This window comes from Ambystoma mexicanum, chromosome 5p (assembly GCF_040938575.1).
Source record: "Ambystoma mexicanum isolate Mex_15411 chromosome 5p, UKY_AmexF1_1, whole genome shotgun sequence".
Lineage (NCBI taxonomy): Eukaryota > Metazoa > Chordata > Amphibia > Caudata > Ambystomatidae > Ambystoma > Ambystoma mexicanum.
This window is the reverse complement of record NC_090930.1, coordinates 457,871,460-457,890,522: the sequence shown is the minus strand read 5'-3', so window position 1 is coordinate 457,890,522 and position 19,063 is coordinate 457,871,460. Positions and strand designations below refer to the sequence as shown.

Genomic DNA, 19,063 nt, shown 5'->3' with positions numbered 1-19,063 from the left:
TGTTTATTACATTGGTACTACCACCTAGCTACCCATGGGATTTGTGTGCAGTGATAAATGTACAAATAAATAAATAACATAATTAAATAAACTTGCATCTCTTTCCACTAAACATCACCTCATTCTCTTGGTTGACTTTAGCCTTCCCTTTCCAACCACCTGTCATGAGGAACCGATTCTGTTGGCCGATATGGCAAAAGTGAAAGCAGATAGGTTCTACGTTATGGAATACCCCCAAGATGGCGTCCGGCAATAATAGCTGTGGTTGAGGCTTTCTGGGTGCATGCAGGTGACAGGCTCTGCCCCTACCATGGAAAGTGTTCACTAGCGCCATGAATGGAAGTGCTCTTCATTGCTACATTTCATAATAAACGTTCCGTAAATTCACCACATTCTGTCCTGGTTTTCAAGCTATTCCTTGTATCTGACTTAACGTTCAACTAATTCTCTCCCTCTGCCTTGCATTAGCATTCTCTTGTTTTCCCATGGCTCTCCTGTTCACAACTACCTGATCCCTCAGACATCACCCTTCCGGGTAGGAGCACTGTGTTCACTTTCCCCACCTAACTGCACTGCCCTCTGATCTTTCGCTCACTCTCCTTCTTTCATTCTACAGCAGACGGTTATGAGTTTGGTCCATGTTTTGCGGCGACACAACCCGACCCCTTGTAGTTCCTTTCTACCGCTCGCAGCCACATATAGCGAACAACAAGCTACACTGCCGATCCTCGGCCACTGCAGACACTGCGCAGCACCACCTTGTTGATCACACCACTTCTCAGAAATCGGAACTTCAGTATTTTCTTAGAGACCAAGCTTCCCACACTATCGGATCCTCAACCATGGGTCAGCCCATTGACATCTTCATTCATTCGAATTCTTCAAGGCCTAAGAATGATGACTGTATTCTCTTGTTCCCTTCCCACCTTGAAACGCTTTAAAGCACTTCACCTGTGTCTAAGTGCTCTATAAATAAACAATTACAATTACAATATGCTGTCTATGCATGGAAATGCATTAGCTGCTGGGTAAATTGAGGCTTACTTACTCAAATGAGAATCTGCAACTCAACCTCTCTGCCATGAACTAACTCAAGTTCTCTTTTGATAGAGCAAAAAGGGAATTCTACCTCACCCTCATCGACTCTCATGACAACCATCCTCGCCGGCTACAGGGCACTCTAAATTCACTACTCACTCCTCCTAAACATATGACTATCAAGCAAACTTTCAGAGCTAATGACTACTTTGCTGCAAGCCTTTCCAAAATTAGAGACTCTCTCCTGACCTTCCCCACACAATATGCTCCTACACTGTACACTTTGCCTACTCTGCCATTATCCTCTGCCTCTGTCTGCTACTTTAGTCACACTAGTAATTAAGAAGTCATATCTCTAATGATGAATGCTAACCTCTCTTTTTCCTCTTCGAACTCTCTTGCTCCCCAGCTATTCTAAGCTATTGCCCCTTTAGTCGCCTCTCACCCTACAGAACTCTTCATCCTGCATGCTTTTCAAAATTGCCAAATACATCGTTGAGAAGGAGCTAAGTACGACCACCTCAACCAGCTCACCCACATTGCCTATATGTTGGGAGCTAGAGTGTGAGACATGTGCAGTGCCATTGAAAATACCAATAGCAAGGAGACTTCTGGAAGTAAGGGTCCCATTGAAAAAGCAATTACTGCATACACGACAGTATGATGGACATTTGAATGAACTCCCAGAAGAAGCAGGACCAATGCATGAAAGAGAAGAATGATGACATCACACGAAACAAGCTTGACGTACATAGAAGAGATGCAGAGATGAGAGAATGCAGATATTCTACAAGGCATCAAGAAATAATCAAAAGATAAGTGACATCTTGGGATCAAGATGAAGAACCTTATGCTACTTAAACGATGAAGATATCAAGTCATTTTACACATGTACATATGCAAGGAAACAGGAGCAGACAAAGTATTCTTGAGGCTAGCTAAGTAGTGAATAGATTGTGGCATGCACCAATGTATACATATATATTAATTAGTAAAGAATGGATGTTTCCACTACGTATTATAGCAGTGCTGGACAAGAGAAGGAAAACTTTTTCCAGTGTGACACAGTTAAAAAAGCAATTGAATTACAGAAGCAGATCTCAGACAGGCGAGGCTGGATGAGCCCCAAGAAGCCAAGGCCATACTACACTGGGATGAACAGAAAGTAGTTACAAATCGTGTGAAAGAACAAAACTCCTGTTAAGAATCTATGGACAAAAACAAGGAAGACGTCAGAGGTCTATTAAAAAAATAGTATTTCAAATGCACTAGAGCTCAAATTTGTGGTCTTCACTCGTGTGGAATGATAAAGTTCGACAAATATGACAAACCACACCTACACATGAATGCAGAGAGTGCCTTCACTCCCCTAAATTCTCCAGCTCAAAGAACATTTCCAAGGACAAGTTCAAAGCCTTAATTGACAGCAGAACACTGAGGTGATGATAGATGATATGCTGATTGGTGGGAAGCAATGGTTATGACCAGCTCACCAGCACCTGGAAGTCCAGCCTGCGTGCTGCTAATGTAGGTGGAAAAGTACTGATTTATGTAAGAGTGCTAACCAATTTTAGGGAGCCGCGTAATTAAGGGCCCTATAGTTTGTGTAACCAAAGGGACGTTGTGTATTTAGTGACGTTCAGAGTGACCTGTTTGAGGGGAGGGGTTAGTTGCCCCACCTGATGTTAAGGAGCCTATCACTTTCTTGGACTAGTATGGAACATATACTTACATGTTCTTCTAGACCCAATCACAATTGCCACTAGTTTTATATAGTTTGCCACGTAGGATGATGTTAGTAAATGCGTAGGTTAACGTCATCAATGATTAGAGACCAATTGAGACTAATTTGTAAAACCTGAAAAGACAGCCTCCCTGAAGATTGTTAGAGACATGAAATTGCTTGGAGGAGAACAGCAACCTGAAATGCAGCAGGTATTCAACATTGGGAACTAGAGTGCGCGCCTCACCCACCCTCTGTTTCTCTACATATTAGTTCAGAAGTCCCGGGCTTTAGAGGCAGCGGTTAGAGGCAGTGGCACTGGGGTCACCATGCCCTACCCAGGAGAGCCACATCATTGGTTTTCCCCCTCCGCCCACCAGAAAATTGTGCTTTTCGAGGGTAGTTGGTTCCTGGTTACCAAAAACAGACTACAGCTACCAGAATTCCTTGACACCAATTGAGACTAATTTGTAATATCTGAAAGGACAGCCTCCCTGAAGATTGTTAGAGACATGAAAGCGCTTGCAGGAGAACAGCAACTTGAAATGCAGCATGTATTCAACAATGGGAACTAGAGTGCGCGCCTTACCTACCCTCTGTTTCTCTACATAACGTCATCAACGATAAGTTTTCAATATAAGTAAGATGTTTTTTCTGAAGCAAATTGAGAAACTCTCCAGTGAGACGTCCGTTGATGTACGGTATACTCCCTTTTAGATAATTGATATTAAAACAGTTAACCTTTTTGACAACTAGCTGAGTAATTTCGATTAATTAATGTTTGAGTAACTTCTGCATCCCCATTCATCTCATAGTATTGCTACCTGTCTTAAAGGGCTGATGTGACTTCCTCCGTTCAACATACCTGTACTAAACAACTTACGAACAAACAAAACTTTCATCCTGTGTCTCTTCTTCTGCACTACTCTAAACTGTTGGAAAGGGTTGTGCCAACTGTCTTACTAACTTCTTGGACATCCACAACCTTCAAGAGGCCTTTTAAACTGTTTCTGCTTGTGTCGCTCCACAGAAGCTGCTCTCATGATGTTTCCAACTTCATCACATCTGCTAAGCACCCCAACCTATCCTCTACCTTAATTCTCTGCTGCTGTTGACACTGCCAATCACTATGATCTCCTTAATACTCTCTCCCTTCTTGGGACTCACAATCAAAGTCCTTGCCTTGATTGAGTCAAACCTAGCACTATGCCAATGTTGTCTCCTGGAACAGCAACACATCTCATCTCACTCCTCTAACTGTTGGTGTTCTGCAAGGCTCTGGCTTGGGTCCTCTTTTTTTTCCGCTGTGCAAACTTGCTCTCGGGGCACTAATCTGTTTCAATGGGTTCTCGTACTAACTCCTCAAAGATGACAGCCAAATCTTCTATTTTCCTGAACTCTAGCCTAATCTGTCTATCAAGATTTCCAAATCTATTTAAAGACTCCGGCAACGCACCTGTCAAACTGGAAGAATCAATCCACTGTATCAGAATCACACTGACCAGTCACAATGTAAAGTCACACAAAAACGTGTGTGCTGAGCTGATTAGAGGTGCCACGGAGAAGAATCTGAAAGTTATGGGACCAGTTTGTATGCCCACTAAGACTCTGCGGAACACTACCAGAAAAATACCCTGTGGTGAAGGTTCTAAGACATGGGATCGCTTCGAGATGTGAATTCACAAGCTCCTGATTGTCCTCCATAGTCCTTCTGAGGTTGTGAAGCAACCACATCATTCAGTATTGAGCCTGGTGTAGAAGTGAAAGTTACAATTGTTGATGCATAAATGACCTACTAAATTTCAATAAAATCTATTTACTTTGCACACAAAAAATGTTTCTAAAAGTCTCTCTGCTATTAAATATTGGATGACTGTGCACTCTCTGATGTTGAATTCTTCTGAAACAGAGGTGCTCTTGGAAACCTGCCCAAACTCTATCATATCGCCTACCCTGCCTGTTCAGTTCCCACCTGAAACTCTCCACTACTTCTCTTCAAAATGAAACCTAAGCGCCGTCTAGGTCTCTTCTCACACCTTCTCAACTACCCATCTCCAAAATTGCAACAGCGGCTTGCACCAACCTCCTAAATATTAGAGATATCAGGCGCCTCCTTCCTTTCAACAATGCCAGTCATCTCTCAACAACTCTTGTCTTTTCTGAACTGGACTACTGTGTCAGAATCCTCTTTGGACTCCTGACTATGCTTTCTGTCATTTCAGCAAGATCATTAACTTTGCTACATGCCTCTCTAAATTCACCCACTTCACACTAACTTCCTCTTACCGTCACCAGGATGATTTTAATGTCTTCTCCTTGCTCACATATCTGTCTATGTTAAGTCACCACTGTATCCTCCTCTATACAACTCTACAAGTCTTCTTGTAATATCTGCCCTGCCTCCTCAACTACCTTTGCGGCACCTCACCTTCCCTGTGTTTCCTCTCATTTATGCTCCTTTTTTATTCTTGCTCCACTTGCATGGAAATATCTCCCACTGGACTTTCGAGAAACAGTCCACACCGATTCGCCTACCTACTCAGCGCAGAGTTATCCTCATAACGTACCTCTCATATGCCTTAGTGCTAACATTTTCCCCTTGCCTCTAACCTGCCTCTGTCCCTCAGTGCCTATATAGCCCCTCTTACACTTCATCTATCAAGATTACATCCCTAAGACAGCTGGCTGTATTTGTATTTATTTTATTTATAAAGCGCAGCGTACCACCTACCTGCCCTCAAAATTGTCTAATGTTGATCATCCTTATCCTTAATCTATGTAAGTCCAGCCATGTATTGTCCCTGGTGCCTGTACCATATACACTGCACCACAACCTTGTTAGAATGTCAATTGAACTCGCCCAATTGGAAGAAGCTCACTGCTTCCCATCAAACTTGATATTTTAATCTATTGGACATGATTTTCCGATCAAAAGAGCATTGTTCTTCCCTGTACATAAATAAATAAATACACACAATAAAATAATAAGCCCTCTAAGCTCAATGACAATAGATTCACATGCTGTATGACATGTTGTATGACATAATTCACATATTCATCTTCAATGGTCAACTGTGATATGAGGCAAATAAGTGGAAGGTTTGAGAGAAAACAAACAGATCATGTCCATGACCAGGTTACACTGTTGAATTCATAATCATGGAGCAATGGAACTCATTGATCAATATTGGATGTTAGGCAGAATCACATGCAGTACCCTTAGGGAACACTACAGGCAATTAAGACTACAAGTGTCAGTACAATTTCACCTTTGGTACAAGCCTGTACTACACAGTGATGTGGTAGCTGAGCAGCCAGACTTATCTCAAGAGTTGAGTGAGCACTAGAACAAGTCACACAAAGGACCAACTAATACAGTGATTCAAATAGACACTTACTCAAGGTTTCTTAGTAAAATAATATACATTTATTTACTCAGTCAGTTAGAAAACATTACACTAGCACGAGTAGATCAATATCACACACTGATAAACCACAAAAATCCAACCGGGAAGTAAATGAACAAGTTTAGCTCCAAAATGAAGTGGGAGCAAACTGGCACTTCAGATACTTAATAAAGGAGGGAAAAGACAAGGTTATACGAAAAGACAGCCCAAATACATTCATATGCAGGGCAAAGGGTTTCAGTTAAATACAACCAGCAATTCTTCTCAATAGGCATGGGCCAAAGTCAATGGTTCAGAGTCTTTTGTATAGGATAGCACAGTTCTGGTAAGTAACGGTTAAGTCTTTGCCACAGATTGTTAAAGGATTTGGACAGGCAAAACGTTTGACGAATGTTAAGGGAAGGACAAGCTTTCGTAGTTGAGGAAAGTTTCACGCACTTTCTTGATGGCCGAAAATATTTCCGGACCGCGTTTGCACAGTATCTTGTCCATGAAGAAAGCTGTAGCTGAGGCAGTTGTCCCTGGCAGTTCGAGAACATCTCACTGTTCATGAGCTTCAGTTGTGAGGATAAGAAGGAGGAAGTTGGCAGGTTCCTGCACTGCCCAGGGAAGAGGCCAAAAGCTGTAGCAAGACGTCGGTTTAAGGTGTGAGTGCCTTAAGGTCCAAAAGCTGGTTTCCTTCCCTTTGGCTATCCGGTTTTCAACAGCACTCTGATGAAAATTCTACCAGAATAGGACGGTGTCCAGGTGGCTGGCGAGTTGGTTGTTCCCACCAAACTCAAGGGAAGAAGTTAAGCTTGAAGGGCTTCTCTGTTGTCGGAGTTTCAGGCAATTTGTACCTGCAGCAGGGCTTTACTGGTCGTCCAGGAGTTGCAGCAGTCCTCTTCCTTCCTCTCCTCTTCGATTATTTTGTTCCAGTGGTCGACTCTGCTTTCCAAGTCCCAGAGACCTGCTTTTAAACAGTTTTCCCCCATTCATTCCAGCCTGGCTCTCGCTCACACAGCAGGGTCGCTGTCCTTGCCTGACAGCTAGCCGGCCAATCACAGCAGAGTGCATTTAGGTCTCCTAGGAGACTAAGCACAGGGAGTTTCGGGCACCTCCCTCACATCCTGTCCACCCCAGACACTAAGGCGCCAGAGGAGGGCTTCAGCACTGAAGCCCACCAAAGGCCAACGAACAAAGGGACCAAACCTGGTTTGGTGCACAGAGAAAACACAAGAAGGACCTTTCCTAAAAAGAATCGTGAAAAATGATGACCTATCTGTTTTACAGATAGGTCTTGGGCGAAAAACATGGCTGACCCGATTTTTAGCTACTGTTGTTAGCGGTTGGGAATAATCATGGTAGTTTGATCTAAACCACTGCCACCAGCCATTTAAAGTAGGAAAGGGTAACATTTTACTGTTACATGAGTGTCTTGACTCAGGAGAAGCTAAGCAACCCCTCCAGCACTCTATAGGGAGATAGTGGCTGCTGGATCAGTAAATTTAAAGAGACTAGTAAAGTCAATTTAAATTTACAGGCTCTGGGAGACAGTAGTCAGTCCCAGAGAAGGTGTTTAAACCTTGGGGAGTCTAAAAGACACCCCTGTGCCATCGCACTGAATGTGCTGTGTGACACACAGAAAAGATGATGCCATGGAGTTTGTTTAAAACACCATATCCAAAGAACACAAAAGTAAAATACACATCAAAATACACGAAAGAGTGGGAAAAAAGGCTCACACTATTTGCAGGTAATAAAATAAAATCCCAGAAATCCAGCAAAGTTGCTAGGGGTCTCAAAAGGTAAGGAAAATTATCACATATTGAGAATTCTCACTAACATTGGCGTATTTTTGCTTTTGTATTTGCATGTATGGTTCTTTGCCAATACTTGAGAGGCACACTGTTGTCGGCAAAATCTGGTATGTACTGAGCACAGTCAAGGCCTAATTCAAAAGACATATTTGATGTCAAAGGAGCATGTTGCATGGCTTGCTATGAGAATGTATGCTGTGGAATATGTTATGGAATATGAGGCAGACTCAATGTAATGTAATAGTTTAAGTAATTCAGTAAGTAGTGCATCATAATTTTGAAATGTTTCAAGTTGGCAATTCCCAGTAGAAAATGTAGCCTGGGGAATCGAATCAGTAGATACTTTGGTGCTTGCTGGGAATGTGTAGAAAATAAGAATTAAATCCAGTCAAATAAAATCCAACCACGGTGAGGTGCATGGTTTAAATTTGCCGCTTTGCAGATGGTCACGAGAAGAGGGCTGTGGGGGCAAGGAGACAATCGATGGGCAACCAATCAACAGGAGAGGTTTCGGTGCCCCTATGGTACTACAGTGTTGTTTTGTGTGTTCGATGGGGCCAAACCAATGGCAGATGAATAACGTTCCAGTGGTCAGCACAATCACGTACTGCTTTGAGATGTAATTGTCGGGCAGTTTGGGAAGGTTTGTGATGTCACAATGGGTGGTGTTGGACAATGGGGGTCAGCATGGCATGGACCAATTACAATCACAGATATAGAGGCCTGATGTTGTCACACCAATCAGCTTTTGCAAGATGTTTCAAAAAATGTTTCAAATGTGTGTATGCAAATGTAATTTTGATCTTCTTGAGTACCTCTATGGACATGAATACCCCAAGATTTAACCTCTTAAAGATGAATAAGAACAGGTGTTAGAAAAATGTTGTGATGCACTGTGATGTTATCTATTTCAATTTTATGATACTGAATGCTCCATTCAGTAGCCAAATCATGGTAGAGATGTCCAGAGCCAGGTGTCTCTCCTTTTGAATGGCCATGTTGGGTGATACATGTAGAGACAAATGCAAATGCTTCATCTGAGCTCCATCATTGGGAAACACCCATGAAATTCTGGTTTGATAATGACCCGTCACAGTATTGACTCTTTTAACAATTCAACTTGATGAATGTTGAAAGGTACACCATGAAAATGTCGAGCTACCACATTTATGGATAAGTCTGTGGTAAAGGTGAAAATTCAGTGCTACCAAGGGGGGCTCACCTATCAATTATGTAACTTATGGGGGGGGACGCAGTGGGAAGGAACGGGGGCACTTCTGGAGGTGAGCTCATCATTGACTGCTGCACAGTGTAATTTATGCACAGGTGCAGCAAGAGAAATCCATGGGGAAAAGTGGGATAGCATGGTGTGAACAACACATCAGTCATTCTGGACTATAGGCCTCAGGTAAGTAGAACATGTGTTTTTTCTCAGCCACAGGCCTCATGTCCTGGCTAACCATGAATTTCTCAAGCGCTCAGCTACAGCAGCGTGCTGGAGAAATGTTTCAAGTTGGCAATTCCCAGTAGAAAATGTAGCCTGGGGAATCGAATCAGTAGATACTTTGGTGCTTGCTGGGAATGTGTAGAAAATAAGAATTAAATCCAGTCAAATAAAATCCAACCACGGTGAGGTGCATGGTTTAAATTTGCCGCTTTGCAGATGGTCACGAGAAGAGGGCTGTGGGGGCAAGGAGACAATCGATGGGCAACCAATCAACAGGAGAGGTTTCGGTGCCCCTATGGTACTACAGTGTTGTTTTGTGTGTTCGATGGGGCCAAACCAATGGCAGATGAATAACGTTCCAGTGGTCAGCACAATCACGTAATGCTTTGAGATGTAATTGTCGGGCAGTTTGGGAAGGTTTGTGATGTCACAATGGGTGGTGTTGGACAATGGGGGTCAGCATGGCATGGACCAATTACAATCACAGATATAGAGGCCTGATGTTGTCACACCAATCAGCTTTTGCAAGATGTTTCAAAAAATGTTTCAAATGTGTGTATGCAAATGATGTTGTTTGTGTAAATAAATGTTGCCCACTGTGGGCAGCGTTGACAGGTCACCTTACTCATTTCATTCCACAGGTCTGTTTCAACCGTGCTTTCCCAGCTGCATTCTGAGCTTGTGTTACTTCTTGATTGGTGTACGCTCCATTCTGGATTACTTTGCTCTTCCAGTCGTCACTTGCCTTGGAGGACCCCTGACACAGGTCGATGTGCAGTGATATGTGGTGAATTTTAATGTTCCCAAATCATGATCTGTAATAGTGATGTTGCAACCATAAGTGACGGATTATACAGATAGCCAACAGATCCCATGAATGCATCCCTTTTGAAATGCAAATTTAGAGCACTGACGCATACACCTTCAAAATATTATGGGGGTAATTCATAGAATTCAGCGCACAAGTGGCACACGCGGCTGGCGCACAGTGTGCGCGTGCAAATCCCTGCGCCAGCCGCGTGCGCTAAAATACATTTCCGCGCACAGCGTATTCATGGATTCCAGCCACCAAAACCAGCCGTGGCGCAGTGGCGCAGCGACCCTGCAGCAGCGCCAGTTACGCCCCCAAGAACGCCCCTTGCGCAGGGAAGAGCCATCAAAATCCCCAATCCAGAGCAAAGGCTGCGCTAACCCTGTACCAGCACGGCAAGCGGGGTACGTGTATCACTGGGGTGTGCGGGAAGTTTCTCACATGATTTCAGCTGGGTACGTGTATTACTGGGGTGCGCGGGAAGTTTCACACACGATTGGCCCTGTGCGAGCGGGGTACGTGTATTACTGGGGTGCGCGGGAAGTTTCACACGCAAATTCAGCAGGGTACTTGTATTTCAGGGGTGCGCAGGAAGTTTCACACGCGAATTCAGCAGGGTACGTGTATTTCAGGGGTGCGCGAGAAGTTTCACACGCGATTCCATCAGGGTACGTGTATTTCAGGGGTGCGCGGGACGTTTCGCACGCAAATTCAGCAGGGTACGTGTATTTCAGGGGTGTGCGTGAAGTTCCACACGCGATTCCATCAGGGTATGTGTATTTCAGGGGTGCGGGGGAAGTTCCACACGTGAATGTCCTGTGTACGTGTATTTTGGGGTGCGCGGGAAGTTTCACACTCAAATTCAGCAGAGTACGTGTATTTCAGGGGTGCGCGGGAAGTTTCACACATGATTGGCCCTGTGCGAGCAGGGTACGTGTATCACTGGGGTGCGTGGGAAGTTCCACACGCGATTGGCCCTGTGCGAGCAGGGTACGTGTATTACTGGGGTGCGTGGGAAGTTCCACATGCGATTGGCCCTGTGCGAGCAGGGTACGTGTATTACTGGGGTGCGCAGGAAGTTTCACACGCGATTTCAGCTAGGTACGTGTATTTCAGGGGTGCACGGGAAGTTCCACAAGCGAATGTCCTGTGTATGTGTATTTTGGGGTGCGCGGGAAGTTTCACACGCAAATTCAGCAGGGTACATGTATTTCAGGGGTGCACGGGAAGTTCCACACGCGATTCCCTCAGGGTACGTGTATTTCAGGGGTGCACGGGAAGTTCCACACGCGAATGTCCTGTGTACGTGTATTTCGGGGGTGCCGGGAAGTTTCACACGCAAATTCAGCAGGGTACGTGTATTTCAGGGGTGCGTGGGAAGTTCCACATGCGAATGTCCTGGGTACGTGTATTCCTGGGGTGTGCGGGAAGTTTCACAAGCAAATTCAGCAGGGTACATCTATTTTAGGGGTGCGCGGGAAGTTCCGCACGCGAATGTCCTGGGTACGTGTATTTCGGGGTGCGCGGAAAGTCTCACACGAGAATGTCCTGGGTACGTGTATTTCGGGGTGCGCAGAAAGTTTCACCGCGATTTCAGCAGGGTACGTGTATTTCAGGGGTGCGCGGGAAGTTCCACATGTGTATGTCCTGTGTACGTGTATTTCGGGGTGCGCGGGAAGTTCCACATGCGAATGTCCTGTGTACGTGTATTTCGGGGTGAGCGGGAAGTTTCACACGTGAATTCAGCAGGGTACGTGTATTTCAGGGGTGCGCAGGAAGTTTCACACACGATTGGCCCTGTGCGAGCGGGGTACGTGTATCACTGGGGTGCGCAGGAAGTTCCACACGCGATTGGCCCTGTGCGAGCGGGGTACGTGTATTACTGGGGTGCGCGGGAAGTTCCACACGCGATTGGCCGTGTGCGAGCGGGGTACGTGTATTACTGGGGTGCGCAGGAAGTTTCACACGCGATTTCAGCTGGCTATGTGTATTTCAGGGGAGCGCGGGAAGTTCCACACGCAAATGTCCTGTTTACGTGTATTTCGGGGTGCGCAGGAAGTTTCACATGCAAATTCAGCAGGGTACGTGTATTTCAGGGGTGCGCGGGAAGTTCCACACGCGATTCCATCAGGGTACGTGTATTTCAGGGGTGCACGGGAAGTTCCACACGCGAATGTCCTGTGTACGTGTATTTCGGGGTGCGCGGGAAGTTTCACACGCAAATTCAGCAGGGTACGTGTATTTCAGGGATGCGCGGGAAGTTTCACACGTGAATGTCCTGGGTACGTGTATTCCTGGGGTGTGCGGGAAGTTTCACAAACAAATTCAGCAGGGTACGTGTATTTCAGGGGTGCGTGGGAAGTTCCACACGCGAATGTCCTGGGTACGTGTATTCCTGGGGTGTGCGGGAAGTTTCACAAGCAAATTCAGCAGGGTACGTGTATTTCAGAGGTGCGCGGGAAGTTCCACACGCGAATGTCCTGGGTACGTGTATTTCAGGGTGCGCAGGAAGTCTCACACACGAATGTCCTGGGTATGTGTATTTCGGGGTGTGCGGGAAGTTTCACACACGATTTCAGCAGGGTACATGTATTTCAGGGGTTCCGGGGAGTACTACACGTGAATTGGCCGTGTGGGTCCTCCCAGGTGTTCGCTCTACAACCTCCACTGCCCCTGCAGGCAGCCCACACCACGTGGGACTACCCTGCACCCCTGCTCATGTCCCGCAGGCAGCCCATCCACCCATCTACCACCACCCCCACCCCCAACCACCAGGGGCACCCTCCACCAGGCCCCACACATGTCTCCCAGCACCCCCACCCCCCAGCAGTGCAGGGCACCCTCCACCAGGCCCCCACTCATGTCCAACTCCTGTCTCCCTGCACCCCCACCCCCCACCAGTCAGGGGCACCCTCCACTAGGGCCCCACACATGTCTCCCAGCACCCCCACCCCCCCAGCAGTGCAGGGAACCCTCCACCAGGCCCCCACACATGTCTCCCAGCACCCCCACCCCCCAGCAGTGCAGGGCACCCTCCACCAGGCCCCCACTCCTGTATCCCTGCAGCCCCACCCCCCACCAGTCAGGGGCACCCTCCACCAGGCCCCCACACATGTCTCCCAGCACCCCCACCCCCCAGAAGTGCAGGTCACCCTCCACCAGGCCCCCACTCATGTCCAACTCCTGTCTCCCTGCACCCCCACCCCCCACCAGTCAGGGGCACCCTCCACTAGGCCCCCACACATGTCTCCCAGCACCCCCACCCCCCAGCAGTGCAGGGCACCCTCCACCAGGCCCCCACTCCTGTCTCCCTGCACCCCCATCCCCACCAGTCGGGGGCACCCTCCACCAGGCCCCACACATGTCTCCCAGCACCCCCACCCTCCAGCAGTGCAGGGCACCCTCCACCAGGCCCCCACACATATCTCCCAGCACCCCCACCCCCCACCAGTCAGGGGCACCCTCCACCAGGCCCCCACACATGTCCCCCTGCACCCCCACCCCCCAGCACTGTGGGGCACCTGCCAGCAGGCCCCCACTCATGTCCAACTCATGTCCCCCTGCACCCCCACCCCCCAGCACTGTGGGGCACCTGCCAGCAGGCCCCCACTCATGTCCAACTCATGTCCCCCTGCACCCCCACCCCCCAGCAGTGCAGGGCACCCTCCACCAGGCCCCCACACATGTCTCCCAGCACCCCCACCCACCAGCAGTGCAGGGCACCCTCCACCAGGCCCCCACTCCTGTCTCCCTGCACCCCCACCGCCCACCAGTCAGGGGCACCCTCCACTAGGCCCCCACACATGTCTCCCAGCACCCCCACCCCCCAGCAGTGCAGGGCACCCTCCACCAGGCCCCCACTCATGTCCCCCTGCACCCCCACCCCCCAGCAGTGCAGGGCACCCTCCACCAGGCCCCCACTCCTGTCTCCCTGCACCCCCACCCCCCACCAGTCGGGGGCACCCTCCACTAGGCCCCCACACATGTCTCCCAGCACCCCCACCCCCCCAGCAGTGCAGGGCACCCTCCACCAGGCCCCCACACATGTCTCCCAGCACCCCCACCCCCCAGCAGTGCAGGGCACCCTCCACCAGGCCCCCACTCCTGTATCCCTGCACCCCCACCCCCCACCAGTGGGGGGCACCCTCCACCAGGCCCCCACACATGTCTCCCAGCACCCCCACCCCCCAGCAGTGCAGGGCACCCTCCACCAGGCCCCCACTCATGTCCAACTCCTGTCTCCCTGCACCCCCACCCCCCACCAGTCAGGGGCACCCTCCACTAGGCCCCCACACATGTCTCCCAGCACCCCCACCCCCCAGCAGTCCAGGGCACCCTCCACCAGGCCCCCACTCATGTCCCCCTGCACCCCCACCCCCCAGCAGTGCAGGGCACCCTCCACCAGGCCCCCACTCCTGTCTCCCTGCACCCCCATCCCCACCAGTCAGGGGCACACTCCACCAGGCCCCCACACATGTCTCCCAGCACCCCCACCCCCCAGCAGTGCAGGGCACCCTCCACCAAGGCCCCACTCCGGTCTCCCTGCACCCCACCCCCCACCAGTCAGGGGCACCCTCCACCAGGCCCCACACATGTCTCCCAGCACCCCCACCCTCCAGCAGTGCAGGGCACCCTCCACCAGGCCCCCACACATGTCTCCCAGCACCCCCACCCCCCACCAGTCAGGGGCACCCACCACCAGGCCCCCACACATGTCCCCCTGCAACCCCACCCCCCAGCACTGTGGGGCACCTGCCAGCAGGCCCCCACTCATGTGCAACTCATGTCCCCCTGCACCCCCACCCCCCAGCACTGTGGGGCACCTGCCAGCAGGCCCCCACTCATGTCCAACTCATGTCCCCCTGCACCCCCACCCCCCAGCAGTGCAGGGCACCCTCCACCAGGCCCCCACACATGTCTCCCAGCACCCCCACCCACCAGCAGTGCAGGGCACCCTCCACCAGGCCCCCACTCCTGTCTCCCTGCACCCCCACCGCCCACCAGTCAGGGGCACCCTCCACCAGGCCCCACTCATGTCCAACTCATGTCCCCCTGGACACCCCTTCCCCAAGACCTGTGGGGCACCCTCCACCAGGCCCCCACACATGTCCCCCTGCACCCCCACCCCCCAGCAGGGCAGGGCACCCTCCACCAGGCCCCCACTCCTGTCTCCCTGCACCCCCACCCTCCAGCAGTGCAGGGCACCCTCCACCAGGCCCCCACACATGTCTCCCAGCACCCCCACCCCCCACCAGTCAGGGGCAACCTCCACCAGGCCCCCACACATGTCCCCCTGCACCCCCACACCCCAGCACTGTGGGGCACCTGCCAGCAGGCCTCCACTCATGTCCAACCTTTCCCCCTGCACACCCACCCCCCAGCACTGTGGGGCACCTGCCAGCAGGCCCCCACTCATGTCCAACTCATGTCCCCCTGCACCCCCACCCCCCAGCACTGTGGGGCACCTGCCAGCAGGCCCCCACTCATGTCCAACTCATGTCCCCCTGCACCCCCACCCCCTAGCACTGTGGGGCACCTGGCAGCAGGCCCCCACTCATGTCCCCCTGCACCCCCACCCCCTAGCAGGGCAGGGCAACCCCCAACCAGGCCCCCATACATGTCTCCCAGCACCCCCACCCCCCAGCAGTGCAGGGCACCCTCCACCAGGCCCCCACTCCTGTCTCCCTGCACCCCCACCCCCAGCAGTCAGGGGCACCCTCCACCAGGCCCCCACTCATGTCCAACTCATGTCCCCCTGCACCCCCACCCCTCAGCACTGTGGGGCACCTGGCAGCAGGCCCCCACTCATGTCCAACTCATGTCCACCTGCACCCCCACCCCCCAGCACTGTGGGGCACCTGCCAGCAGGCCCCCCCTCATGTCACACTCATGTCCCCCTGCACCCCCACCCCCCAGCAGTGCAGGGCACCCTCCACCAGGCCCCACACATGTCTCCCAGCACCCCCACCCTCCAGCAGTGCAGGGCACCCTCCACCAGGCCCCCACACATGTCTCCCAGCACCCCCACCCCCCACCAGTCAGGGGCACCCTCCACCAGGCCCCCACACATGTCCCCCTGCACGCCCACCCCCCAGCACTGTGGGGCACCTGCCTGCAGGCCCCCACTCATGTCCAACTCATGTCTCCCTGCACCCCCACCCCCCAGCACTGTGGGGCACCTGCCAGCAGGCCCCCACTCATGTCCAACTCATGTCCCCCTGCACCCCCACCCCCCAGCACTGTGGGGCACCTGCCAGCAGGCCCCCACTCATGTCCAACTCATGTCCCCCTGCACCCCCACCCCCTAGCACTGTGGGGCATCTGGCAGCAGGCCCTCACTCATGTCCAACTCATGTCCCCCTGCACCCCCACCCCTCCAGCAGTGCAGGGCAACCCCCAACCAGGCCCCCACACATGTCTCCCAGCACCCCCACCCCCAGCAGTGCAGGGCACCCTCCACCAGGCCCCCACTCCTGTATCCCTGCACCCCCACCCCCAGCAGTCAGGGGCACCCTCCACCAGGCCCCCACTCATGTCCAACTCATGTCCCCCTGCACCCCCACCCCTCAGCACTGTGGGGCACCTGGCAGCAGGCCCCCACTCATGTCCAACTCATGTCCACCTGCACCCCCACCCCCCAGCACTGTGGGGCACCTGCCAGCAGGCCCCCCCTCATGTCACACTCATGTCCCCCTGCACCCCCACCCCCCAGCAGTGCAGGGCACCCTCCACCAGGCCCCCATACATGTCTCCCAGCACCCCCAAACCCCAGCAGTGCAGGGCACCCTCTACCAGGCCCCCACACATGTCTCCCAACACCCCCACCCCCCAGCAGTGCAGGGCACCCTCCACCAGGCCCCCACTCCTGTCTCCCTGCACCCCCACCCCCCACCAGTCAGGGGCACCCTCCACCAGGCCCCCACACATGTCTCCCAACACCCCCACCCCGCAGCAGGGCACCCTCCACCAGGCCCCCACACATGTCTCCCAGCACCCTCACCCCCCAGCAGTGCAGGGCACCCTCCACCAGGCCCCCACACATGTCTCCCAGCACCCCCACCCCCCAGCAGTGCAGGGCACCCTCTACCAGGCCCCCACACATGTCTCCCAACACCCCCACCCCCCAGCAGTGCAGGGCACCCTCCACCAGGCCCCCACTCCTGTATCCCTGCACCCACACCCCCCACCAGTCAGGGGCACCCTCCACCAGGCCCCCACACATGTCTCCCAACACCCCCACCCCGCAGCAGTGCAGGGCACCCTCCACCAGGCCCCCACACATGTCTCCCTGCACCCCCACCCCCACCAGTCAGGGGCACCCTCCACCAGGCCCCCACACATGTTTCCCAGCACCCACACCCCCCAGCATTGCGAGGCACCTGCCAGCAGGCCCCCACTCATGTCCCACTCATGTCCCCATGCGCCCCCACCCCCCAGCATTGCGAGGCACCTGCCAGCAGGCCCTGACACATGTCCCCCAGCCAACACGTCATCACAATCTAGATCCCTGGCCCTTATGTGCAGCCTCCACATGCCAAACACCCACCCAAGTATTGCATCCACCCACTCTGAATTGCCAATTACATGATACAACCCCAATGGCAAGTATGTAAATGAACACATGTCCCTCACATACACACAATGGGTGTAAGTGAATGTCAAAACCCATATCATGACATGCATGAAACCAATGATATGATACTACACATTGAAGTTTGATTAAAAAAATGTATTAAAAGCAACATTAATGGGATTAAAAATAAACAAACTACAATGGGAATTAAAAACAAAAAAGCAGCATGTCCGTAAAATAATGAAAAACCACAAATCATAATCCAAAGGAAAGGTGTCCAATGTCACAGTTCAAAAAAGTACATCCAAGGGAAAAACAAAACCAAAAACCATTGCTCCATGGGTAAATAAAAAAAAAAACATAATCCAACAGTCAACTATATACAGGTAAACAATCCAGGGTCCATGATCCCAACTGAAGAAATGAAACCTATCTAAAAATACTACGTAATAAAAAAACTATATACAAAAATGTTGGCCATTGTCCAAAAGGTCCATAATCAAGAAAATAGCAAAGGAAACCTAACACTAACTACATAACTATTTACAAGGGCAGCGGGCTAGTCCAACGGCTCACTGGATGTTGTCATGGGCCAGGGCATCATCGAACTCTTGTTCAATGGCTTGGAGGCGGGCATGTTCCCTGGCCCCGAGGTCTCGCAGGGATAAAGCAGTGTCCAGCTGTTAGGCAGAAACCTGTGCAGTTCCCTTAGGGACCACTGCAAAAGATTTAAGACTACAGGTGTTGGCAGTAAACCCACTTGGTAGCAGTCTGTACCACCCAGATTTACCTGGTAGCTGTGGCTGAGCAGTCAGACGTCCCTCAAGAAGAGTTAGGCAGTATGCAAAGTATACACAATAGGTACCCAGATACAATAATACAAGAAAACACTGACCAGAGTTTTGGTATCAAAGTATATAATTATTTATTTAAAAACACACAGTTTGAAACACTCCAGCTCTCTTATTGTAAAATATTCTAAACACAGTTACTATTGTAATATACACACCCCTTTGTTTTCTGTCAGATAAATCCCAGTAAGACACCACTTATTTTCATACAGAGGTGAGCGCTTAACTAGATTGCACTCTGATAAGTTTGTGAGAAAGGGGGGGGGGGCAGAATATGGAAAGGTACACCACTCTAAGATTCAGGAACACTGTTAGCAAGGCAGAAGAGCAAAAGTCACTGGTGAGCCAAAGTCCAAAAGCTGGGCCCACTCTTAGAGAGAGCAGAGCACAAATGCGCCCAAGATCACACAGTTA

General features: G+C 51.1%; 1 protein-coding gene and 1 pseudogene across 2 annotated transcripts in view; one reads left to right on the top strand and one right to left on the bottom strand.

Annotated features, from left to right (window-relative positions):
• The window catches only part of LOC138481015 (sodium- and chloride-dependent neutral and basic amino acid transporter B(0+)-like), a 995,695-nt gene that overhangs the window by 831,564 nt on the left and 145,068 nt on the right, over positions 1-19,063 (bottom strand). The gene's annotated exons all lie outside the window — the stretch shown is intronic.
• Positions 4,130-4,548, top strand: LOC138481587 (small ribosomal subunit protein uS10-like; annotated as a pseudogene).